The 24,847-nt window shown below is 54.5% G+C and overlaps 1 protein-coding gene across 2 annotated transcripts in view; it reads left to right on the plus strand.

Moving 5' to 3' along the window:
• The first annotated feature begins 5,858 nt into the window (after positions 1-5,858).
• Positions 5,859-24,847, plus strand: part of CSNK1G2 (casein kinase 1 gamma 2) — a 46,374-nt gene continuing 27,385 nt past the window's right edge. For both annotated transcript variants that reach the window (XM_086477429.1, XM_086477430.1), the window contains exon 1: positions 5,859-5,889. The gene's annotated coding sequence lies outside the window, so the exon portion shown is untranslated. The remainder of the gene's footprint in view (positions 5,890-24,847) is intronic.

Consider the following 24,847-nt stretch of genomic DNA (forward strand, 5'->3'; position numbering starts at 1 on the left):
TTTACTCTCCTGGATGAATAATCTGGAATTTTTCACTCTAAGGGAAATGCAACACCTAAATTACTCGGTACTAGTGATATTGAAGGTATTTGTAAAATCTACAACCTCATGTGCTTCGCGCTCTCTAGTGAAGAATCCTTTAGATAACGGTGCTTGCCGTGGGTGAGTGTTGTTTAGATGTGAAGTCCACAAGAGTCCTCATTTGCCTGCCTAGGATTATTGTTACGCTAGAAGTCTCGCTTTCCCCGCTGCCAAAAGTTTTTTGCCAGATCTGTGTGCTTCAAAGGTGCAGATTCATCTCACTTGGTTAATGATTGCTCGCTAAAAGCTTGATTCAAAGCCCGGTGGAAACTACTGAAAAGCTGGCTGACATTGGGCTTTGGACCTGGCTACCTGGGTGACGTTCACCCTGTTACAGGTAGGCAGCACGAGGTCTCTGTGCCATCTGAATTCCGCTTATGTGGCATCCAGGTTTTGTGCTGAGCCAAGAAATGCCCCACGGGACACTCCTTGCCCTGTTGGGACACCCTTTTTTCTGGGCTTGCAGCCAGCAGCTGGGTGCAAGATAACTCTTGATCTCAGTGCTGGGGCCCCAGTGTGGTTTGGGAGTCATTCTGTTGCAATGAATAGTTTTAATTCTGCCTTCTACCAATGTAGTTGAACCCCAAACGTTACGCAGTGGGGTCTGGTAGACCAAGGGAAGCTTGTTAGTCCTCCTACCTGATGTTAGCTGTGCAGAGCTGGACTGCGTAGCCAGCAGCACTTTCCTTCCATGTACAAGCAGGGAGAGATTCTTGCCTTTCTCCAAAAACTGGCTAAGGAGAGGCTAAAGCTGTTGGAGGGATTTTTCCTGAGAGCTAGCATCCGTCTCGTTCATCTCCGTTCTGTGCATGCACCTCAGGACTCCTGTAGCCTGAGCCATCCAATTCCCCCGTGACCTACAGCGATCCAGGCAGCAAAGGCTGCAGTTGTTTTTTTTTTTTCTTCTCCCTCAACAGCCTGCTGTGAATTTTTTCAAACCTGTCAAAACTGGGAGGTCAGTTCCCAATATTTTTATAGGGAGTGAATGTCCAGAAAGTCTTTGGCTCTGAAAGTTTCGGCCAATGAGCCTGTGAAGGACAGAGTGCTCCGCTGCGGAGACCTGGGAGGTGTTGGGCACCCTGTGGGTCTGACCCAGAGCCTGCCTGGCTTGGCAGGCTGTTGGAGATGTAAGTGGAGTCACTCCAAATTCACACTGAGTACCTGGAAAACAAAATTGGTTCCTGGAAAGGGACGGTGAGGTTGTCCTAGCTAGGTGGAACTGATTAGCAAGTGATCTTTTGAAAACTGTCTCTACATGTGCCTTATCTAATGAAATAATAGTTCACGAAGGAGAACACTTCCTTCCTTCCCCATCGCCCCTGCAGAATTCCCCATTTGCTCTATTAACTTCCCCTGTGTCACACTGTAAATACGAAGTGAAGGACAGCTTGGAGTCTGCACGACACCTTTGTTCCTAGGGCCAAAGCGAAAGCAAACATGAATCAGAGGGCAGAGCCTCCCTGAGTTTCCGTTTACAAGCAACACGGACGCCCTGCTGCAGAACCAGCCTTTTGCTGGGTCTGGGATATTTAACGTGCTCCGAACACGAGGGGTTTTTTTCTTGTGAGTGTGCAACGTGCTTGTAAGTACGAACGCTTGAAGCTTTCTTCACAGAACCCGACCTGGTTGCGTTTGTCAAGCTTTTAGGTGCCTTTGTCTTGTGTCCAGTGTAATTTTAAGTGTTCTTTGTCGCTTGCCATCAGAGTGATAAAAGAACTGCCTGTCGATTAACTCCCTGGAAATACGATTGCACTACGAGGGAGCGAGGGGAGGGTAACGGGGCCGAATGCGGAGTTTGCCATACTTGGAAGCCAGAACACGGTGCACCTCTGTACCACCCCCGCTCCGGCCCCACCCCTCGCCATCCTCAGCCTCTTGCCAAAATTTGTCAAAAGCGATGGGTGTCTGTCCTTTTTTAGCATGTCAGGTTGGAGATTTCAAAGGAACCGAGAGGAGAAGCATCGCCGGGGACTCCATGTCCTGCTTCTCTGGGGTTTTTTCGTTGGTTTTTTTTCCCCTTGGATAACCCGGGGGGCTGGTTTGAAGCACCCACCTTCAGTCCCCTTGAAAACGCTTGATGCAAAGAGACCAAGTCCTTTGAGCCTGCCCACCAAAATGGTTGGAGCCGGACACCAAAATCACACCCCATTAGCACACACTGCCTGACGTCTCTATGGAGCTTAAATGAACCTCTCTGGATGGGATCTGCCCTCTCTCATCCCCCCTCCATCCTCTTCGATGCCAGAAACCGTAATTCCAGAAAGTTGACACAACACGCTGCCTGAACTACCGTGGCTTTTTTTTTTTTTTTTTTTTGGACTCCTCTGTATGGTTTTAAATGTTTACATTAGATTTCTAAGACTTCTTAACACTATTAACCTGGACCTGGCTCCTGGTTTTGTTCGGCATCACGTGGTGTGTATGTTTGCGATGTTTCATGTCACTTGTGGAGCTCTGGTTTTTGTGTTTTTCTCTTGATCACAAGACAATAAATGCTCATCCTGTGCTTGATGAGAAGAACTGGCCGCATTAGAGGAGTGTGTCTGTTCCTAGGTAACCGGAGTTATCTGGCAGTGGGAAATGGCGAAATCTCTATTTTCCTCCAAAGTCTCCCACCACATGTTTTTTCCTTAAAAGAACAGCACGTTTATGGATGAAGCTCATCCTCTGTGCTGGAGAGCGGCAGGCCGTGGTTTGTGCTCTTGCAGGTGCCCCAGAAGCCTTTACCAAAGGTGCTGCCATTATTCTCATTTTCTAACCAAGGGAAGGGAGAGCAGAGGCGTGGGTGGTGGTGAGAAAGTCACATCTCCCGAGCGCCGGGGTCGAGCTTTTGTTGCCTGGCCGCTCCTTAGCAGTGCAGAGACTCACACCAACCCCTAACAGCGCTGGCTTCTGCCTTCTCCCGTTGATTGCCCAGAAGGAGATTGTTTTTCCTGGAGTAAACGAGTTGTTTGACAGCAAAGGTGAGTTGAACCGCTCTGGTTAGCACGTAGCTGAATTTATTGCCCCAAATTACCATATTGTGGCTTCCTACCCCTTCCATAGCAGATACTTAATCTTAAAAGAGCCGTTTTCATCACAGCTGCTCGATACGACATCCACTAATCTCAGCATCTTCCTTGTCTCCAAAAGCTTTGTGCCAGGTGTCCCTGCCCAGCCAGCAGCATCTCGCTCTCCCCGGCAGTGCTTTCCTACAGCTGCTCGCTCCTGGGCCGGGGATGTGCAGAGCATGAGGATGAAATGCCTTTTGCTCAAATTCTTGCTCCAGGCCCTCACAGTCTGAGCACGAGGCTTTAAGCTCCTGCTCCAGCTGATGCTTGGGCAGGTCCTTGGCAGTCGGGAGCGTTGAGTTGTTCACCTCCACCACGCTCCCTGTGCGGGAGTCGGGCTCCGTGGGAGGACAGCAAGATTCGTCAGGAATGAGCCTGAAACATGGGGGTTGTGCAGCTGAGCTCAGCCCCGAGGGGCTCCCCAAAAGGTTCAGCATCAGAGTGGGGGCTCTTCAGCCAGGGGTGCCTCGCAGGGGACGCTGCGAGCGGCCTGGCTTTTCCTTCCTTTTGTCTGGTTCTTGATGTGTTTCTGTCGCTCTTCAGTTCCCCAGGCCCTGAACACGAACGTTTCAAGGCAGGAAAGTTTCGTCCGCCCGCCCCCGAGCAGCTCCTTCTCCCGTGCCTGATTGCGAGGCGTTCGTTTTGTGTCGTCTGCTTGCGAATTAGCCCTAATTAACTCGTGCCCGCAGGAGGAGGGCAGGGTTCGTAGCTGGATGCTTTCCTGACAGAAATTCCACGGCTTTTCTCGCCAACTCGCTGGTGCTGAGCCGGTTCCGTAGCATCAGCTGTACATGCCTCTGCAGACCGCGCCTGGCGCACTGTCTTCACCGCTGGAGATTTGCCTTGAAATAAAATCAAACCGATTTGCTTTTCCCCTCGCCCGCTCCAGAGGATGGGTTAAATTCTCAAGCCAAATGTCTGAACAACTTGATGTTCTCGAAGTGCTTGAAGTCGCCTCTTTCTGAGGCGCAGGGTGGTGGGAGGGTACAGAAAGGAAAGGGGAGGACGGCTCTGCCGTGGGGTACTTTGGGGGTGACTATTCTCCCCAGCGGCAGGACGTGGGTCATGGCCCCTCACTGCCCTCCTGAGCCAGGAGCAGAAGCGCCGTGTCACAGCATGGGGAGGGGATCGCAACACCTGGGCTTTGCACAGAGCAGCTCATTTTGTTTTCCTAATTCTCTAAAATCAGTGTTTTCTTCTAGAAGCAAGCGCCTACCGGGGAGAAGCGCTTTTAGACAAATGCTGGGGGAAGAGGTTTCCCTGGAACTGGGAGAGAATCAGCTGAAGCAGCTGGAAATGCTGAAATGGGTATTTGGGGTGATGCTGGTGGCTGAAGACCTGATTCTCCCCCAAACCACACGAACTCATTTGCCCATTGTCTGAAAGTATTTTTTGGGGTGAATCTGTCCCATGATGTGAAGAAGACGAGAGCAGTGGGATTGTACTGGGGTGCCTCCTCCCTCCAGCATTACCTTGAAAGGCTCGAGCGGGGACGGCTCTTGTGCCACCGAGACAGACACGAGTCTCCTGGCTGTGCTCTCCTTCGCCAAGTGAGAGGATTTTTATGGCTGAACAATTGATCAGACTGACTCCAAGACTGAGAAAGCAAAAGGCTTCTGGAGCTGCCTGCCCACCCAGATCCCGTCCCGGCAGATCCCTCCAGCCTGTAGCCATGTCCCGTTGACCTCCCCTGCGAGGCAGCGGGGACAGCAGCGGCTTTGCTCAGGGCTGGTGCCCCCAAAAAGGCTTGAATGTCTGTAAAATGCTGGCCCGCAGCTTCCCTCTGCTCCCATGGGACAGGGTGGGGCGGGATGGAGGAGGCTGCGGGGCTTCACCCACCGGTACCACAGCTGCACCCCCCCGTGGGACCCCCCAGACCCAGTTCCCCTCCCCAGATATTGCCCCGCCAGGCCCTACAGCAGGGCTGTATGTTGTATTGGGGCTTAACAGGGGGCTCAGCCACAGCTCAGGGCCTGTCCCCTATAGCTGGGTCGATACCCCCATATAGGGCCTGTCCTCCATCGTGGGGCCATGCCCTATGCTGGGGCCTGTTCCCGCAGTGGGGCTGTACCTCACCCCCAGGTGCCCTCTACGGGATCCTGGTCGCTACAGCGGGGCTGTAACCCCTACCGGGGGCCACATCCTGCAGCGGGACCTGTCCCCTATAGGGGCTGTACCCTATAGCGGGGCCTGGCCCCTATGGGGGGAGCTGTGCCCTATTCCGGCGCCTGCGACGTACAGGGGGGGCTGTAGGCAACGTGGGGCCTGTCCCCACAGCGGAGCTGGGCCCCGCACCGAGCCCGCCAGGCCGTGCTCCCGCCCGCCGGGCTGCAGGGAGTTAAAAGGAGGCCCCGCCGGTAGCTGCCAAGCGCGGCGCTGCCGTAAAGCGCCCCCGCGTTGCCGCAAAGCCGCCCTCTCGTCATTCTCCTCAAGCCTCCTATTCTCGAACGCGCTTTACGCCAACGCCGTTGCGCCACCACCACCCTCCCGTCGGCTGCGCTTGCGCCGAGCTTCGCCGGGCCTCTCCGCTTCGGAGTTGGTATTCAGGAAGGGCGCTTGCGCCGGCGGCGTGGCGGGGGGCGCATGGGTGCGCGCGGAGCCTACGCCGGCGGCGTAGCGTTGTGGCTGGCTGGCCGCTGCCCGCCGAGTGGTGAGGGGAGGCGAGAGGCGGCGTGAGGAGAGCCGGGCCGGGGGCGCCGCCATGGGGAGGCGGCCGCGGGGCAGCGGCAGCGGGGCCCGCCGCTGAGGGCTCGCGGAGGTAACGGCCGCCGCGGGGCGCCGGGGCCGCGCCGGGGTGCCCTGTTGCTGCGCTTCGCCCCGGCCGGGACCGGGCAGTGCCGGGGACGGGGGTGGGCCGGGCCGGGCGGCGCCTCAGGCGGGGGCGGCGGGGGCCGGGCCTGGGGCGCTGGGGAGGCTGCGGGGGCCGGGCAGGGCCCGGAGGGCAGAAGGGGCCGTGGGGGGCCACGGGGCAAGGTAGGCGCCGGGGGGAGGCCCAGGCGTGGCCGGGGGGGCTGAGAAGGTCGGGGGAATGGTGGTGTTGAGGGCGGGGGGCGGGTCAGGTGGGGCTGAGGGGGGAGTGAGACTGGGCCCGGGGGGCTGTAGGGCTCAGGCTGGGGTAGGGTCGGGCCGGGGGCCTGAGGGCCCAGGGCCGCCTCGTTCCGTTTCTTCCCGGCGATGCCTGTTTTGTGGCCTGGGGAAGGGGTCCGGCTCCACTCGAAATTGGGGTCCCCGCCCCTCACCCCCCACCCCCAAGGCGCCTTTGAGACCGGGTCGGTGGCAGGCATGGGGTCGGGCCTTGCCCGGTTGTGTTCCCCTGGCCTGCCCGCCGGAGCCGGAGCCTTGCAGGATGTTGGCTCTTTTGTATGCGGCTTTCCTCTCTCCAGAGGGGTTGGGAAGTGTTTATCTGGGGAAAGGGACTGTGCTGAATCTGATCTTTAAAATAGCTTTTTTTTTTTTTTTTTTTCCTTTAGCAAAGTGGGTGAGGATGAATGCGAGAAACAGGAAAAATACCCTCCCCCTTCTGCCCCCACCAGACAGGAGCTGACTTTAGCTGTTCCCGAGGCAGCCACGAAGAGAGGTCTGCAGATGTCTGTGCAGCTGGGCCACCAGAGGCCTGTGGCTCCTGTTTGGTGCGGGCAGAGGGGAACCAAATGAGGCTCTTGGACCTAGGAGGGGCAAATAACATGAAGTTGTGGGTGTGTTCAGGAAGGTGACTCTTCTTTTGAGGAATGGCCTGTGGTCTGGGCAGCATGGGGACCTGCCATGTTAGGTGTATTTCTGAAGTTAAAAAACTTAAGTTTGTAAAACCTCGTTCAAGTTGACATGAAATTAGTCTGTTCTAAACAAGCTAGAGGTAACCAGGACCCAGGTCAGACCGTGTGTAGAATGACTGCAGGCACGCAAGTGGTTTGCACTGGTGTGCTTGGAAGTTGCCTCGTTAACTAATCCGTTTGTTTTCCTTTTGTACAACAAGTGGTTGGATATCTGGAAATGGATTCTGAGGAGTGTGTAAGTTCATCTGCCAGCTGGACTGTCCTATCAGCCTGCCACATGCAGCGTGCCCCCATCTCCCCACTGCCAGCACAGAGGTTTAAAAATTGGGCCTTATGTAACAGATTGGAGCAAACGTTTGGTGTTTGCCAGTGCGTCTGAGAAAGAATTGCTGTAAATTAGGGCAGGAGGCCTCCATGGGGATCCTGTGGAGAGGCCTTCTCTGTGGCACGGTAGGCTTGACTGCTGCGAGGAACTTGCCAAAGATTTGTTGGTTTGGTTTTAATTCGGTGTGTTACAGATAGGAGCGTTGTCCGGCAATGGTTTTATCAGTGCTTAGCACCTTTTGGCCTCGATGAGTGGGTTGTGGTGTTGTGGTGCAGATGAGGCTGGTCTAACCCCAATCTGCTGCCTGGCTGGTGGCAGCTTCTCTCGGGTCTGTAGTGGTATGCACGCTTGGGGAGCCCCTGGTTCCCCCTGGGGGGGGGATTGTCTCGTTGGCTTGCAGAGATGACTGCCTTCCCGTGTCAGTCTGCCTGGGGGTTTGATCTCCTCCTCGTTAGCTTACAAATCTGTAAGGCCTTAGAAATCAGTTCTGTAGTTTCTTTGCGAAAACAGCTGCTGCTCTGGTTTGCACTTGCATCAAAACGACTGGGGTGCAGTTGGTGGTGGTTTGCAGGGGAGACTGTTTTTCTGTCCGGCAGTTTCTCTGGGCGCGCTGAATGGAGCTCTGTGTTCCTGCCCTTGCAGCGTGGTTTGTGTTTGGTTTTCTTGTTGCAGCACTCTTCAGAAGAGCGACTGGAGAGGAGGAAGTTGGCACTTGCAGTTCAGCAGGTTTCTGGATTCTGCCCTGCGAGTGCTTCTCTCCGCTGGTGTCAGTACGTGGAGAGGCTTCGCATCCCTTGTTTTGTATTCTGTTTCCGAGCTCCTCTGCAGCCCGAGTGTTGTCAAAACTGTTAATACAGGAGTGACTCAGCGGATCAATGAGAATGACATGAGGGTTGTGCTCATGGACAATCAGTGGTTTTTTCCCCCCACCCCCTCCAGCCCCACTGGGCTGGAAGAGACGATGTCCGAGAGCAACTGCCAATAAACATCTTTACTGGACTCGGGCCTGATTGTGCTCTATAGCCTTCTCTCCCCCTGCCCTCCCCCCCCCGCCATGGTTTTCCTAGCCAGGAGGAGCTCTGATGAGCTGTGCTGGAACAACGATGCTTTGCCTAGGCTGGTCCATCCAGGTGTGTGCCTAGTCTCCAGTCTGGGGGCGTTACAGCCTGCTAGAAGGACTAGTCCTCACATGAGCCAGTCTGGGTAGGAAGCTGTTTATCTCTGCTTTTCAGATAGGGAAACTGCAGCATTACAGGCACTAAAGGCTTATCTGAGGTGGTAAGGAAGCCTCGGGTGAGCAGCAACCCCTGCTGTGCTTTGGCTCCTTCTTGGGGGTGTGCAGGAGAGGTACAGACGTCCGGGCTGTGGAAGAAACGCTCGCCTTTTGCTCAGCAGAGCTGGGTAATGCAGGGTTTGGTACCAGTGGCCTGGTTTGCCTTGCGCTACCCCTGTGACTTCCAGCTGCGTCAGGAGTCAAACCCTCTTCCCTCGTAGTGCTGCTGAGAGGGGAGAGACTCGGGTGCCAACGCAGGAGCTTCCTTTTGCTCAGAGCTTGTGGGAACAGCCCTGCCCGCAGCCCTGTAATTGGGCTTTGACTAGGCTGACTCGGCTTGTCCTGGGCACAGTGAGAAGCTGTGAAACTGAGCCTCCTTCCTCGGGCCCAGATGTGCGGCTTGGAGACTGCTTCGGTCCTGCTGTACCCCGTGAGCTGGGAGGGAAAGGGAGCAGATCTCTGAGCAACTCTGGGGTTCTGCTGGAGAACAAGTTATCTTCCCGTTAGAAAAGCCGTGTGCTTATAAACAGTTTTGGGGTTTTATTAGAGTGGATGTTTACAGTTTTTGCTGGCAGCCCGTGTCTCTGGTAGGTCCATCGCTGTAGAGAAGCAGCAGGACTTGGTTGTGAGGAAAGTGTAAAGGTGACTTTCTGCTGGAGCAGCACAACACAGAGTATTTGGGCTCTCCGTCTGGCTCCCAGATTGCCACTAGCTGCCCTCCATCTCATGGGGAGTTCTCCTAAATCCCTGCACAGGCTGCAGCCCTGCAGCCCTTCCTGTTGGACACCCCCCCCCCCGCATGGTGTGTTGATGCATTATTCCTACTAACTGGCTTAAAAAGAAGCTTACTGCAGAGCGTGCATCGAGCTGAGATGTTCCAGGATACCTCCTGCCTTGTCTGCACTACACCAGCAGCTGCCTGTGGTGCTCTGGGAGCCGGGGTGAAACATGGCTTTGCTCTTTTGAGACGTGTCTCGACCTGAGGTGCTCGGAGCTGTGATCCCCACCGCTCGTGGGTTCCACCGGCCCTGCTCTGGTGGGGAGGCAGAGGTGGTACGGCGCACGCCGGGCGCAAGTGCAGTGTGTGTAAAACCACAAAAAGTCTGTCTGTCTTCCGCTTGCTGCGGTGGTAACGTTGCAGCAGATTGGCACGCTCGATAAGCGCTGAGGTGATCCCACGCTGTGCGATTTAGGAAATGGTTGTTCAGGTAAACTGACACTTGTAGGTAGGAAATGCTACATGGAGCACGATGTTCGTGATTTCTTTCACAGTGCACAGTAGGGAGAGTTTGCTCCTGGAGGAGAGGAATTCAGTTCTTGAAAGACTTTAAATTGGCTTCTTCGGTTCCAGAAAGATGATGGACAGTTTACCGTGTGTCCAGGAGCGTTTCCCAGTGCTTGAGAAGTCTCTATTCTTCTGCTGGAAGGTTGGTGACAGTCGCATTTGCCAAGCAATACCCTGCTGACATCTGCCTTCACTGCAGACAGACCTGTGTCACTTAAAATGTTGCAGCGTAGACATTCTCACTTGCAGGAAATGAAGGTCTCAATGTCTTGAGGCTAGTTCACCTGTGACGGTAAAACAAAGTGCTCTCATCATCTCATCTGCTAAAAAGACTAAGATGGTGATGTGAGGGAAACCTGGGGTCCTATCCTGCAAGGTCCAGAGGAGCTGAACCTCAGGCCTGGGAAGGGTTCCCCGTGCCGCGGGCTGAGATCTTCGCTTCCTCTCCAGCATCAGACATTAGGCAACAGAATACAGCCCCACTGCTGTCTGGTGGGGACGGTGCCTTGAAAAAGAGCTGGGAAGTGCTGCGTTTTGGTTAGTGTCTGTGGGACAGAGGTGGCCGTAAGTTGAACACGAGGGCGGTGGTTGGGATGAGCCAAGACGCTGCTGCAGCCAGGTCTCGGAAGGAAGATGCTCATTGGGCTCCCAGGGTGTTTGAGACACTGAGAGTCTGGAGGAAGGAGCGTTAATTTTTTTAATCATTCATTTTTACATGTTCACCAACCAAAGAATGTCCTGTAGCCCTTTGTTATTTAACGTTATGTAATGTTTTTTAATGAGGGAGGCCTGGCTTTTGCTTTCCAAATGGTGAATTAGACAGTTGGCAGGTGACACGCAGGCTTTGTCAGCCTGAAAGGGATGTTCTTAAGTTAATAAATGGGGGTTAAGGTTGGTCTTGAACTTGGATTTTCTGAAGTTTTCCTTTGGAAGAGCTTTGCAGCCCCGTTGGTCTGCAGCTGAGCAGACCTGTGCAGGAGGAGCGGTGCTGGGAGGGATTCGTGGGTATCCTGGGAGCACAGCCACGTCTCTGGGGATTCATTCCCCTTCCCAGTCTGGAGGCTGGAAAGTCTTGCTAAGAGTGGCTATTGCCTGGGTGTGGGGGGCTGAACAATGGCTCTGAAAGGTCAGTGGTAATCCAATTTAAAACCAGAACAGAGGTGTAACGGTTTTGTATTACTCAGAAGCTCCATTCTTGTCATTGCCCAGTGTTCTCAGGTAGAAATTCTGCTGCTTTTTTTGCTTTTGAGATAGCACCGAGGTAATAAACAACAAAGCAAGAAACCCTTTTTCTTTTCCTTTTTTTTTTTTAGCATGAGCTGTTGGCAGTGATGAAGTTTACACTGTCTGCCTGGTTTCCCCAGTTTGATGCGGGGAGAGGATGGTGCTTTCCAGCACCTTCTGTGCCGTACGTGTGGGCGAGGGGCAGGCTAAGGCTGGAATCCCCCCACCCCCAACTGTGCCGATTCCTCTTATCCCGAAGGCGACACAGGTTTGAGTTGAAGCCTGGCTTTTGTATTCCCAAATACAGAGAATATTAAGGACGAGATTTAGAACAAGTGCTGGAAGCGGAGATACGGTCTGTGTGTTGGAGGGGACTGCTCGCAGCCGGTAGCTGAGGAGCAGCGGTCGCCTCTGGTGCGTGTGGGGTCAGCGTGCCACGGGACGAGGCACCGGAGGGGTTGGTGCTGACAGGTACAGGCTAGTCTCTGCCTTGAGCCTTGGGAATTCCTGCACTCGCTTGCTGGAGCTTGTCGTTCAGCGGGCTTCTGCGGCTGGGGAAGGCGCAGGAAGTGCTCGGAGGGATGGAGCTTTACCTTTCCCTCCAGGGTAACTTGCAGCTGATCTTAAACCCGTGCTGTTTTCATAGGGGCGTCTGCCCGATCGAGGGATCCCGAGAAGAGATTGTCAGAGTCCCCAGCAGATTCACCAGCTTGCAGTAGTAGGTGTTTCAGTGCAGGGAAGGGAGTAGAGAGAGGAATTGCAGCACAGCAGACCATCACGGCTCTCTGTCTGGTGCCATAGCAGGGGATGTTGCCAGGGAGCAGCTCTCCACCGCTCAGGCCCCTCTTCTCCCTCCCAGGCCCACTGCCTGGAGCAGGGGCAGCCGAGCAAGGCGCTCCTCGGGCTTGCCAGGTTGCAGGTACCAAGTTCAGGAGAGGGACAGGGAAGCTCGGTTACCACACCACGCTGAGTCCAAACACCATGAATGTGAGTTATTGTGCAGCACGCTGCTCAGGCCCACCTGCGCGGTGTTGCAGTAACCTTCCTAAAGCTCTCTGGGTAAATCCGTTGTGGCATTTGGCCGTGGAGAAGCAGTGGGCAGACCCCTCGTGCTGAAGCAAACTGGTTTCAGGTGAGTTTTGGCAAGGGCTCCTTTGCCTCAGCTTCAAGGCACAGACGCAGGCCTGCCTTCGGCGGGAGGCGAGTGAGCAGCACGGCGGTGGAGCAGCCCCGTCTGCCCATGGGCTTGGCTCGGCAGCGACGGGGCCTCGCAGGGCTGCTCTGGGGTGAGGCGAGGCCAGCTCTGCAGGGGGCTGGCTGCAGAGTCACAGCAGGAGCTCTGCTCCCCTGTTCTGGGTGGAAAATGCCCACGGTGTCCCAGAGCCCGGGTGCAGCCGTGCTTCAGGTGTACTGACCTCACTGCACGTATTTTTTCCTCCTCACCCTTTCCTCTCCCACTTATTGTGCTGACATCTCTCTGACTTCTTGGGCTCCTACCTTGCTGAGATATTTTCTTGCAAGAGCTAGCATGTCTGTCAGGGAGCTGGGCTGCCTGCATAGCAGGAACAGCCTAGAGCATCTTCTGCACTGGAGAGGTCGGTTTGCCAGGCATGGCTGGATGGAAAGGTGGGCACCTTTGAGAAGAATGGAGGTGGTGCAACCAGAGGGGGGAGGACAACATGTGCCAACACCCTCACTGCAGTCTGGATGGCACCCACGGTTCCCAGCAGGTCTTAAAGAGACATTAGAAAAGACTTGTCTGCACTACACCAGTATATAAGCACAGACCTGGAGATGAGACTCGAAATAATCCTGTGCACAGTGCAGAGGATGCACTGCAGCGGGCTTGGCTTGGTGACAGCAGACACCCGAGGTGTGATAATGCACAAGCAGGGGACAGTTCCCCCTCCTGGTTGTGGTCCTGGCAGGGGACGTGCACAGCCCGAAGTCTGACTTCTTGTGGGAGAAGAGTGTAACGCATGGTGCTTTGCTCCTATTTTCGTTCAGAGCCAGAAATCAAAGTCCAGAGCGGTGCTTCTCCAGCCAGAATCATTTAAAGGCACTTGCTGTTGTTTTAGGGCCAATATTTAACTTGTGCCTGTGGTGAGGAATGCCTGTTAGACTCTAAATATTTGCCTTAAGGAAGAAGTTTGAGGGGAGAACGTCCACTGCTGGGGAGGGAAGCAGGGGGGGGATTTCAAGAAAGGAGTTCAAGTCTCAGCCTTTACAGGTCTGTGTAAACCAGGCTGTTTCCCTTCTGGCGCGGCTCTGGCAGGTACTGAGGCTGCTCTGGCGGAGCCGCAGCGCAGGAGCGGTGGGGAGGAAATGTTTGTGTGCTCGGCGGCGGTGCAGGGTGTGTCTGCTCGCACAGCCCCAGTCCTGCGCTCCCGCTGCCAAGGGGGATTTAAAGGCACAGGTTTGGAGCTGCTTTCCAGCTGGGGCTGGTGCGGGCAGCCCGGCTGAAGCATGCGTAAACTTCCCAATGAAAGCAGCTTATCGGAAAAGAAACGCTGCGCTGCTTTTGCTTTCTCTGTGGTCTTCGGTGGTGAGAGTGCATTAGCTGTGAAATCCTCTGCAGTGGATCCTGCTAATGACAGGATTTCCCATTCCCTGGACCTGCTTGATGAGGTGCTTGTGGCTTCTCCTGTCCTCTTTCGCCTTTCTGTGTGATCCTTCTCGCAGTGTGCCACGAACACCGTCCCACAGCCTCCGGTAAGCCCCGAAGGGTGTTTGCTGCTGCTGGTCGGTGTCGAGCTTGTCCCACGTTTCTGGGCAGAGAGCGGCTGTGCGGAGCTGTGTGCTGGGATGCCGGTGATGCACGTCGAAATTCAGGTCAGGTTGTGCTGGCCTCTCTGCAGGCTGTATGGGCTGGTTGTGGTGCGTGAGGACGTGGCGATGGAGAGGAGCCCGGTCCTTTGTTCCCAAGCTTCTGAGGCAGGTCAGGCACCCCCTCCCTGCAGACAGGGCAAGTTAGTAATTCTGGGTCTGGATGTGAAGTTTGGGCTTCCGTAGCTACACGGTAACCCTTTGTCCCAACTTCTTGTGCTCCTGATTGGATGCTTTTGGCCGTGCTTGACTGTTTTATGCTTAGAAAGAACATGTTTTCTCTTGAAGCAAAATCAAAGGCACGCGGCTAGCCCAAGGGGAAGGCTTTGCCCAGGCTCCTGTGTGCCTGAAAGTTCTGAAAGGCTGAGAACTTCCTCCTTCCAGGGTAGCAAAGGGCTTGCAGGCAAGTCTTGATCCCAGCCTGAAGCCATGCTAAGGAGAGCTGAGTCCAGCCGGAGCATGGCTCTGGCTTTTAGTGATGGACTTGGCACTGGGGATGCAAAGGCTTTTGTCAGAGCGAGTCAGAGCCCCATCCAGCTCAGAGGGTGGTGTGCTGGGGATCGGAGGCTGTATAGGGAGATGGCAAACTGCCTTCCCCCCCTGTTTGCATGTTCTGCAGGCACCTGGTACCATCTGCGGTGGTGGTGATAACTGAGCTGTGTCCTTTCAACCCAAGGGCTCTGGCGGTGTCCACACCGCAGCCCAGAACCCCGCTGTGGTTGTGTTCCCAGTTTGAAAGGCTGAGGAGGGGCTCATGTTCCATGAGCCTGCACCCACGGTGCTGGCTGTGGGTGGGCACCCAACAGCACTGTGCAGCTGTGGGAAGTCTTGGCCCGTTTCCATAATGGGTATTGATGGGCTTAGGTCCACAAATTGGCTGCATGATGAATGAGGGAGTCTGGGGAGCTGTCGTGTCTGCAGGGACTGGAAGAGTTGACAGGAACTAGAAACATGAGTAATTAACTCAAAGGAAAAAAAAAAGTTTGGGTTTTGGATGGAAGTGTGTACTAGAGAAGAGTGAACGTGTGTTGGCTGGGGTTTCTGGGACAAATCGGACAAATGAGAGCCCAGAAATGAGGGAGAAGGGACAGTTTGTTCACGCAAATAATGTTCCAGGTATTAATAGCAGCAAGATGAAATGGGTCATCCTGGGGGGTGTATCCTGCATGTTCCTTTACGTGGGTGATCCCTCTGACTTTATAAATTAAGCCCTTTGTGTAGGGCCCAGAGAAGCAGGTCTTGACCAGGTAAAGGGAAGAACCAGCGAGGTCGCACTAGATCTGCCTGTTTGAGAGAGGAGTCTTTTGGATGAACCCCTTGAAAAGTTTCCTTTCCCGGTCCGCAGCACCTCTGTAGCCACCTTTTTGGCTGTAACCACTCCCGTGGTGTTCCTGTTTATGATCCTGTACGAAATACGCACAGGTAGGCAATGAGGGAAGATGAGAAACAACCTTTGGAACGTGCCTTTCTGATGCGGAGGTTGGTGGCAAACCCGACTGAGTCCTTAATCCACAAAGCTGTCGCAGTGCTTAATGAAGGTTGTGAGTCTGATCCTATATGGGAGGGATGGAGGAGTGAAAAGATCCTCACAGTTTGTGGTGTGACTAGGAATGGGATGTAGGTCTCTGACTCCTCTGCTCTGAAGCTTATCCCTCCCTGCAAGCCAGCAGACTGGGATATATGTGTGGGTCTTAGGAATTTGTCCCAGTTAGTCTCCGATTAGTTGGGAATTGCCCTTCTCTATCCCCCTTTTTCCTCTGTGCCATCGTGGATGCTTTGCTTCCCCATCTGTAAAATAAGCAGGTCGCTTCTGCACCTTCGAGAGGTTGCAAGGAGAAAGGTGTAATGGATTGAGCTGCTTGGACTTGTAGTAGAGGGGGTGGGAAGCGAAGTGCCTCATGGATTGCTCGTTGCTTCTCTGAAGATGCTGCTCATGCTTGCGTGTGAGCTGATGGATATTGCCGTGCCACGGAGCATCCCTCCGCCCCAGTTACTCTGCAGGAAAGACTAATTGCGTGGTGCTACTCTTTCCTCGTCACAATCTGGACTGTGGGTCCTGCTTGTGGTCCGGGGTGACTGTCCCTGCTGGGGTGACTGTCCCTGCTGGGGTGACTGTCCCTGCTGGGGTGACTGTCCCTGCTGGGGTGACTGTCCCTGCTGGGGTGACTGTCCCTGCTGGGGTGACGAGCAGGGAGCAGCATACATAAGCCGGGGCAGCAGTGAACCAGCTCCTGTGTGACTTTGCAGTAGGGAAGTGATTCTGGCATCTCAGTGCAAGGAGCTTGACAGCTCTTTGGGGAGAGGTTTCCCTGTGACCCCCCCCAGAAGCTTCCCCTTCTCTCCCCCTCTTCACCCCCCCAGTTCTTAAGGTTCGTCAGTTATTTGAGAGGGAAGGTGTGGGGCTTCGAGCAGCCTGGGGAAGAAAGCAGAGGGGGAAATGGTGTTTGCTTGAATGTGGGACAGCTCGGCTTGGCAGAGCTGCAGCTCTGCAACCCAGAAATGGAAACAGCCCTTGTCACCAGTGGGAATGACACTCCACCTCCGCCCACCCTGCTCCGGGGCGACGGGCCTGCTCTGGAGTGAAGTGACTGGGCTGGGACAGAGCAGAGCCAGCATTGTTCCCCCATTCCTTGCAACCCTGGGGGAGCTGGGGAAGTTGCAGTTAGCTGTAGTTTGGTGATGGAAGAGATAACTGGATCCAGGCACCCCTTTTTCCCCTGCCTTGTCTTACAAAAGGCTACCCCAGATCTGCCAGTGCAGCTGCTTCCTAACCTGGTTCTGTCAACAGGATATGGGTTAAGGAAAAAAATAAAATCCTACTATTAAAAGTGCTTATGCCAACCCAGATCCTGCTGACAGAAAAGGGTTTGGTAGCGGTACATATGACAGAAGGCCAAGCAGATCTCTGCAGAGTGACAGTCCCCAGATGGGCTGAGGAGCGAGGGAACCCTGCTGTCACATGCATCTCACCGTTGCGGTGTACAAGCCTTTGGCAGCCGGTCTGGATGCACGCTTTGAATCTGCTGAGTTGGAGTCCTTGTGGGTCTGTTTCCCCTTTTAAACTGTGGCTGGCATGCGAGTGGCTCGTTGGTAACCCCGTCTGGAAACCCCTTCTAGCTGGAGGCCTCAGAGTGCTCAACTTGCCCCCTTTCCCTGCGGGATGAGTAACTATCCCAAATCTTGGAGGTGGGAGGTGAAACAGGCTGTGGTTTTTGTTCCTCCTGTGCTGCTTGGCTTTCATCTCTGCTGCTTTGTCCCCTGCCCTGGTCCTCAGGCAGGGTTGGGAAGAAGCCCTGTTATTTGAGGTACCGGGCAAATCTGTATTACAGCGATTGCCCCTGAGAAGTGTTGATGAAGGTGACTGGAAAGAACTGTCTGTTTTTTCAAAGCCTCTCAGGTGGGCTTTGCCCTCTCCTGGCAGGAGCTGGTGGCTTTGCAGCACGGAGTTGCCGGCCCTGTCCCTCATGGGGGCTGCCCCAAGCTGCCTGGCTGATGGCCAGCATCTTCTGCTCCTGGCTTAGGCTGCACTGCTGAGCTGTTAGGTCCCCTGCGAGTGCTCCCAGCGCCTCCCTGGCTCTGATCCGAGTTTTCTGGGTGTACAGCACAGCTCACCTTCCCTCCCCAGTTGTCAGGGCTGGGAGCCCGTCCTTTCCCCCACCGCTGCCTGGCGAGAGCCCTGGAGAGGCAGAGCCGGGGAGGACCCACCAGTGTCCCTTGGTATCCCCTGAGAGAAGATCAGTGACTCTTCAGAGGTGGTGGCTGCCCAGGGTGGCACTAGCGAGGAGGAGGAGGGAGGTGCTGGCTGCAGGTGTCTGCTCCACCTACCTCCTGCAAATGCGAAGCAGGAGACCAATCTGGCAATCACCGCAGCCAGGTCTCTGGCCTGTTCCTTGTGCTGAGCAGGCAACACTGCACAGGGCTGGGTTACTGCTCTGGTCTGGAGAAGGTACCTGTGGTCAGGGCCACCTTCTGCACAGGTGACCTTAGAGGGCACAGCAGCTTCCAGGGACTGGGCTTTTTCTTCTACCACCGCTTTCTGTGCAGCCTTAGGCAGTTATGTGCCTCAGTTCAGTTACGTGCCTCAGTTCCCTTTCCTGTAATGACACTTCCTTGGTGAAGTACTTTGGTCCAGCTGCAGCAAAGAGGAGCGTAAGGGCCAGGGGGCATTTTATCTTTCGCATCAACCGTCTGGAAAGCCCCTGGAGCTTGTGACTAGGGACATCGGGAAGATAAGATGATGGCTAATGCTGCTGCTTGGCTTCTTGCCCAGCTTGCTGGGAGGGAAGGAGATGTATGTCCAGGCCCTGGAGCCATATGGCATGGATGTCAGCGCGGGGTGATGGATGGGGTCTCTTCTGGCATGTCCCACCTGGTGTGATGGATATGGGCAGGGGTGTCAAGTACAAACTTTGAAATGGCAGCATCCACATCAGCTAGAGCTCCGTGGTGGCCTGGACTCTGGTGGGACGGAGCAGGTAACAAAAGAGTGAGTTTTCTCATGCATGGCCACTTGGAAAGCTGTTATTCAGAGAAAAGAAGAAAGTCTGCTGTGGACTTGCAGTGTGACTCAAGTTTGGGCAGCAGGGATATCCTGCCCTCCAGACATGGTGGCTTCCTGGCGAAGAGCGAGCATCACCTGCTGTTGGAGCAGGCTTGTGCCCTGGCACATAAATTGTTGGGCCGGTGAAACATGTTGGTTATAGTCCTCAGGCTCCTTGTCTGCCCTGCTCTGGGGGAGCCTTTTCCCTGCTGGCTGCAGGGGCACAGCCTCTGGGGTGTGCTGGGAACCCCCTGCTCCCTGTGTCTTGGACATGAGGCGGCTGTGCAGATGGCGAGTGGAAGGAGTGCTTTTGCTCATTCTGTGGCTGCCCAGGGGCTGCAGGGAAAGAAAATGGAAGTGCTGAGAGCCAGTGCTGTACTAAACTTTGATCTGCTGCTCCCTGGAAGTTGAGAGTGAGTGGGGATACTCCGGGTTGTTCAGTGATGCTGAGCAAGCTCTGGCCACTTCCAAGCTGTTTGTGTTGTAGGGAGACCCATGGTGTGAGTGTCTGAGGGCAGCAGTCTGTTCCCAGTCTCCTGCTCCTGAGGTTATTTGGGAGCCTGTCTGAAGGCTGGGGGGTTGCAAAAACTGCTGAGTGTGTTGCTGTGGTGTCCCACTCCCTGGCAGGGAGGGTGCCCAGCTCAGCCGTGCTGGCGTTCAGTTGAGTTCACTGTGGGAAGGAAATCTGCTCCAGGTGGATGAAAGGTTTTGAGACCGTCACTGGGCTTGGGGAAGGAAAGGAAGGGAAGGGAGACATGCGCATCCAGGAATTTGCTTTTGTTATAGGAAAAGGATTGGGAAATGTTCCTTATCCTTTGGAGAACAGATGTTGAGCCCCATGTCCTAGCTACAGTTGTTCCCTCACGATGCTGGAAGGAAGCACACGTGGGAGTCAAGGCTGCGAGATCTCTGAGGACATCCTCGAAAGGGTCGCGTTCTTCCTCTGCTCTTGAATGTCTCCCACCACTGGACAGCACTCCCTCTGAGACAGTCCTTGGATGGCTGCGTCTTCCCATGTCCTCTGCTCCCCTTCTGCTGCTGCCTGGCCCGTGGAACGCAGCTGTGGTTTGTGCTCTGTAAGCAGAGCCACGAGAAGCTGTCCCACAGGATATAGGGGGAGGTCTCACCCCACTGTCTGGTCAGACCCTCTGACTCATGCTCACCAACTTACCTCTGCCTGGGCTTTCTTGGTAGCCTTGTCCTGCTGTGACGAGGCGTGGATCATCCCGTGGGCAGCGTCCTCCTCGAACGATGCCTGCGAGACCAGCGTGGTGGCTCCTGCAGACGAGGAGGGTAGGTGAGAGGCAGGGGCTGGCAGCGGGAGAGCAGTTCACCGCGGTTCTGAGGCAGCACGGGAAGGCACCTCTGCACTTTGCCAGGGAGCCCGTTTGTCTCCACCAGGCTGTGGTACTGAGCAGTCCATGACTCGGGGCTGCAGCAGTGCTCCTTTCCTCAGTGCCTGGTTGAGAGCTGCTCTTGACCTTCCCATCCGTGGGAACGGATAAAGGAGCTGTGTTACCAACAAGCGGGAAGCTGTTGTGTCGTCCACTGACTGCACAGATGGGTGTGGGTCCGGGACAGCCTGCCATGGGCTGGGGATTGCTCTGCAGCTTGTTGGCAAGGGGTGAAGGTGGCACAGCAGCCCCTCCTCGGTTGCATGGGGTTTTCACGTTGTGGTGAGGATTGATGCTGTTGTGTCCTGGCTCACTTTCTGTCCTCAGGGGCTTGTGGTTGCATAAACAGGAGGAAGTTTTTGCTGTAGGTCTGTCTTAGTGGGCTGTAGCAGAGGCTGTGGACCCCGCTCTGCCTTCAGTGGGGTGGGGAGAAGCGATGGTGCTGTGCACAGCATCATGTGCGTGATGAGGCTTGATTGATGGACTGGCCTCGTGGTGATGGTTGGGCTGTCCCAAGGCTGGGAGAGCAAGATGCCTTCCCACCTCCCTGCTTTGGTAGGAAGAACTGATTTCACTGATTGGGATTCAGATCTCCAGGAATCTGCTGTTTCAACCACCTGCATTCACACTAATGTTTAAATACCCATGCGTGCTCTTGTGCACAACTGCAAGAGAGGGAAAACCCCAAAGTTTATTAACAGCAAGCAGAGCAAAGCAGCCCTGATGCAGAGCTGGGAAATAAGCCCATCACGGTGGAGTGGGAAATGGACGGTTTCTTGCCAAAACATCTGCTCTCCTGCTCTGGTGTGGTGTGTTAACAGCACTGGCTGCTCTGTGGGTTGCTGTGGCCACTGGCTCCAGAAGGTGACGAGCAGGTGGGCTCCGGACCAGCTCTTGGGTGGGCACATCATAGCCTCACAGCTGCTGCAGTGTTTCCCCTCTTTGCTGGGCCGTTGGCATGCCCCTCTGAGGTTTCCTCTCCTGCTGCTGCCGGCTTTTGGACCCGCTGTTCCTCTGGGTTTGCTGTCAAAGTCCTCTTGCAGCAGGTTGTCCCTAAACCTTTTCCTTTCGCTCGGCAGGTTCTGCAGCCTCTGCCTGGTGGCCTGGCAGGAGGCAGGGCAGCTCTCTGCTGCCGTGGTTGTTGCTGCAAAGCAAAGGTGCAGCACATCTCTGGCTGCAGTGGAGGCGGGGAGAGAGCCTTCCTCTGCTCGCTCTGTCTGTGAAACCGATGGCAACTCTTCTTTCACATCCACTGCTGTGCACACTACCGGATGTGCACTAAGATCCCTTATCAAGAGAAAGGCGAGCAGCACTTTATCTTGTTTTTCTGAAAAGTGTTAGCTTTTGAGGGCATGGGAGTATTCAGGGACAGGGCTGGGGAAGTAAGGTCTTAACCTTATTTCAGGTTACAGCGGCACAGGAGGAGGTGTTCTAGCCTCAGATGCAAGATGCGAAATGGAAGCGGTTGTTCCAAGCTGCTGGTGAAAATTATCTGTTTGTCTAGAAGCTTTTTTTTTTTTTTTTGCCACTGCCTGGTGACTGCAAAGCAGGCTGCAAGCTCTGGAGATGGGAGAGAAGGAGGTGGAAGGGGAACTTACCTTACGTGAAAACCTGACATGTGAACGCAGTGCTTTCCTGCCTTGTTCTTGGAGCGTGGCCCAGCACAAGTACCATCACAACCAGGCTGATGATCTGGGTTGTGGTGGCAGTGAATTGGTGTGTTTGTGACAAATGTAGGATTGTCCCTTTCGCAGAAAGGCTCTGCAGGTGCCTTGGGTCCCACTGCTGCCATCAGCCTCTTGCTGCTGAACCAGTGTCGTTACCTGAAGTTAAACCTGCTCTTGAAACTTCTCTGGTGCTGGGGGAAGGATGGAGAGGGCATGGCGATGCCCGTAACAGACGTGCTTGTGCAGCTCCCGTTCTGCATCTGCAGGCGCTGCTCAGCTTTCGCGAGTCAGTCGCCCGTCGGCTGGATCCCCACGGTGCTGCAGGCCCAGCAGTTGCTTGGAGCACATCTGGATCTGTCCTTGCTCAGCCTCCCTTTCCCTATCGCGTGCCAGGGCAGTGAAAGGATGGCCGAGTTGTTAAGGTGTTTTTTTTCCTTTTGTGGTGCGGTCGATGTGCTGGAGGGAAGGGAGACCATCCAGAGGGACCTGGACAGGCTGGAGAGGCGGACCTGTGCAAACCTCGTGATGTTCAACAAGGGCAAGGTCCTGCACCTGGGTCGGCGCAATCCTAAGCACAAATACAGGCTGAGCAATGGGTGAATGGAGAGCAGCCCTGCGGAGAAGGACTTGGGGGTGTTGGTGGATGGAAGACTGAATCTGAGCCAGCAATGTGCGCTCACAGCCCACAAGGCCAGTTGCATCCTGGGCTGCATCACAAGCAGCACGGCCAGCAGTTCGAGGGAGATGATTCTCTGCCTCTACTCTGCTCTGGTGAGACCCCACCTGCAGTGCTGTGTCCAGCTCTGGGGCTCTCAGCATAGGAGAGACAGGGACCTGCTCGAGTGGGTCCAGAGGAGGCCACAAAGATGATCAGGGGGCTGGAGCAGCTCTCCTGTGAGGACAGGCTGAGAGAGTTGGGGTTGTTCAGCCTGGAGAAGAGAAGGCTCCGGGGGACCTTCTAGCGGCCTCCCAGTGCTTCAAGGGGGCCTACAGGAAAGGTGGGGAGGGACTCTTTAGGAGGGGGTATAGTGATAGGTCAAGGGGTAATGGTTTTAAGCTGAAAGAGAGTAGATTTGGATTAGATTAGGAAGAAACTCTTTACTGTGAGGGTGGTGAGACACTGGAACCAGGTTGCCTGGAGAGGCTGTGGCTGCCCCCTCCCTGGCAGTGCTCAAGGCCAGGCTGGATGGGGCTGGGAGCAACCTGGTCTAGTGGAAGGTATCCCTGCCCATGGCAGGGGGTTGGAACTGGATGATCTTTAAGGTCCTTTCCAACCCAAACCATTCGGTGATTCCCCACAGCTGAAGCAAAAATGGTTACAGAGGATCTGTGTCTGGTGACAGAGGCTGAAATATGGAAAAGACTGTTCACCTTGAAGGTGCCTTGGGCTCTGGCTCTGCAGTTTGTGCTCAGTAGCTGTTTGAGCAGTAGCTCTCCTTGGACTTCTCTATTTCAGGGTACAAATGCGATTCAGTGATTTAGGATACAGACAATCCTTTGGATCCCTGCTTGCAGATAGACCCTATTTTGTGAGGACTCGCCAGCCATGAAGGCAAACCTCAGATTTTGCAGTAGGTGTGTGTTGGGGACTTGGCCTTTCCCAGCATGTCAGTCAGATCTGGCTGGATTGTTCTGCTCCAGAGCTTCTTGGGGTCGATGTTGGCTGTACAGCTGAGTTTCAGACTTTATGCTCTGGTCGTGAGTGGAGTAAACAGCAATATTGGGTGTTGAATGTAGAAATGAAACCTTTGCAGGCTGTGTCCCAAGATGAGTGTGTTTGTGACAACAAAATCAGTGCAAGAAGTGGACAAGATGGGACTGATTGGAAAAAAAAAGCAGGTTCTGCTCTTACATCAACCTTGGTAAGTGCGTGGAGGGGAGAACAGGAGAAGGGGAAGGCATGGGACTGGTAAACAGGTTTTTGCTGGCCAACTGTTTTGGACTTTTGGAAGGCAGCTGGTTGCTTTGCAGCTCTGCACTGCAGCTCTTCTAGCAGCAGCATGGATTTAATTAGTATCCGGTGTCTAACTGGAGCTTGCTGCGTGGTGCACGTATTGTCTGGTTTAAATAGAAAACCCACTGTCAGAGATGCGAAACCCAGCGTATGTGAGGGGCTTGACGGCTGAGACCACTTGTTCGAGTAAGTGACTCTGTGTGTGAAATGCCGTATCGAATCCGGCTCTTGTGGTGCCGGTGGGGGCTTGAAAGGCTTCATCAGCATCTTGGCTGGGGTGTCTGCGGGTGTCCCGTGGAAACTGCTGGAGCATATGGGCTGTGGGGAGGGATGAAGAACCAGGAGTTGGACTCTGACTAATGCCCTTTTAAGGTCTCCCAGCCAGAGACTTGACTTGGTAATGAACTTCCTTTCTTCCAGTACTCCTAAGTCTGCGTTAGTAAAACCGAAACCACTTCAACATCCTAATTGCCTTTTCTTGTGCTGAACTGTTAAGATGTGATAGATTCTGCGGAATTACAGCCTTGGGTAACTTGCTTCACGCAGGGGCAGAAGGCGAGGCTGTGTCTTTTCCATTGTTGTTCAGAACCAGGTTCACTGCTCCGCTTACCCGTCTGTTGCCCACGGCGTCCCTCTTACAGTAATAGCGAAGCAGGTAGCAGTTTCTCAGGCAGAAATTGCTCCATCTGTGAGCAGGAACACCAAAGCGATGCTAGTCGAGCAGTGGGGCAGCGAGATGGAGCTGTAGTGGGTCATTTGCTGAACCTGCCACCTTCCAGCTGTGTAGTGGAACCTCTCCTGGCCCAGCAGCCACAAGGACAGCCGTTGCTGGCGTTGGAGGAGGGATAGTGGAGTGGAGAGCAGGTAGAAGATGCCGGTGACATCCCAGAGGCATGGCAGCAGGGCTGGATGGGAAGGTGGGCATGTATCTCTTGCTACCCAGCTCGCTCCTGCAGCCAGGGCTTTTGCATTGCCAAGACCCCACAGTGGTTTGTGTTGCTGCCGTTTCCATACGGTGTGGATCCGGCGTGGGGACCGCGGGAATGGCTCCCAACATGCACGTGGCTGAAGAACCAGGAGGTGTCTGCCCTGGGGCTTAATTGGGCACAATTGCATGTCACACAAGGGGTAAATCAAGGTGTATAGTTGCTTTTGTGGGGTCTGTGGAGTCAACCAAAAAGCGGCTTCCCTTCGAGTCTCTCTGATAAAGCTTCAGTGTATTTTCTGGTAGATGTTATGAATTCTGTAGTTGGAAGTTTGAATTTGTGGCTGATGAGCCCAAAACGGTGAATCGACTCTCTTAAGCACTTCATTCTTAGATGGGTTTGTCTAACTTGTGCTGTTTGATCTTTTCCAGTTAAGTTTTCAGATCTGGTCTTATTTTAGCATGTGTACGTTTATTATTATTATTTTTCCTAGAGAAGTATTTTTAGCTTTTTGCTTAGTTCCTGTGCT

The sequence above is a fragment of the Leptosomus discolor genome, chromosome 24 (genome assembly GCF_034619465.1).
Source record: "Leptosomus discolor isolate bLepDis1 chromosome 24, bLepDis1.hap2, whole genome shotgun sequence".
NCBI classification, from domain to species: domain Eukaryota; kingdom Metazoa; phylum Chordata; class Aves; order Leptosomiformes; family Leptosomidae; genus Leptosomus; species Leptosomus discolor.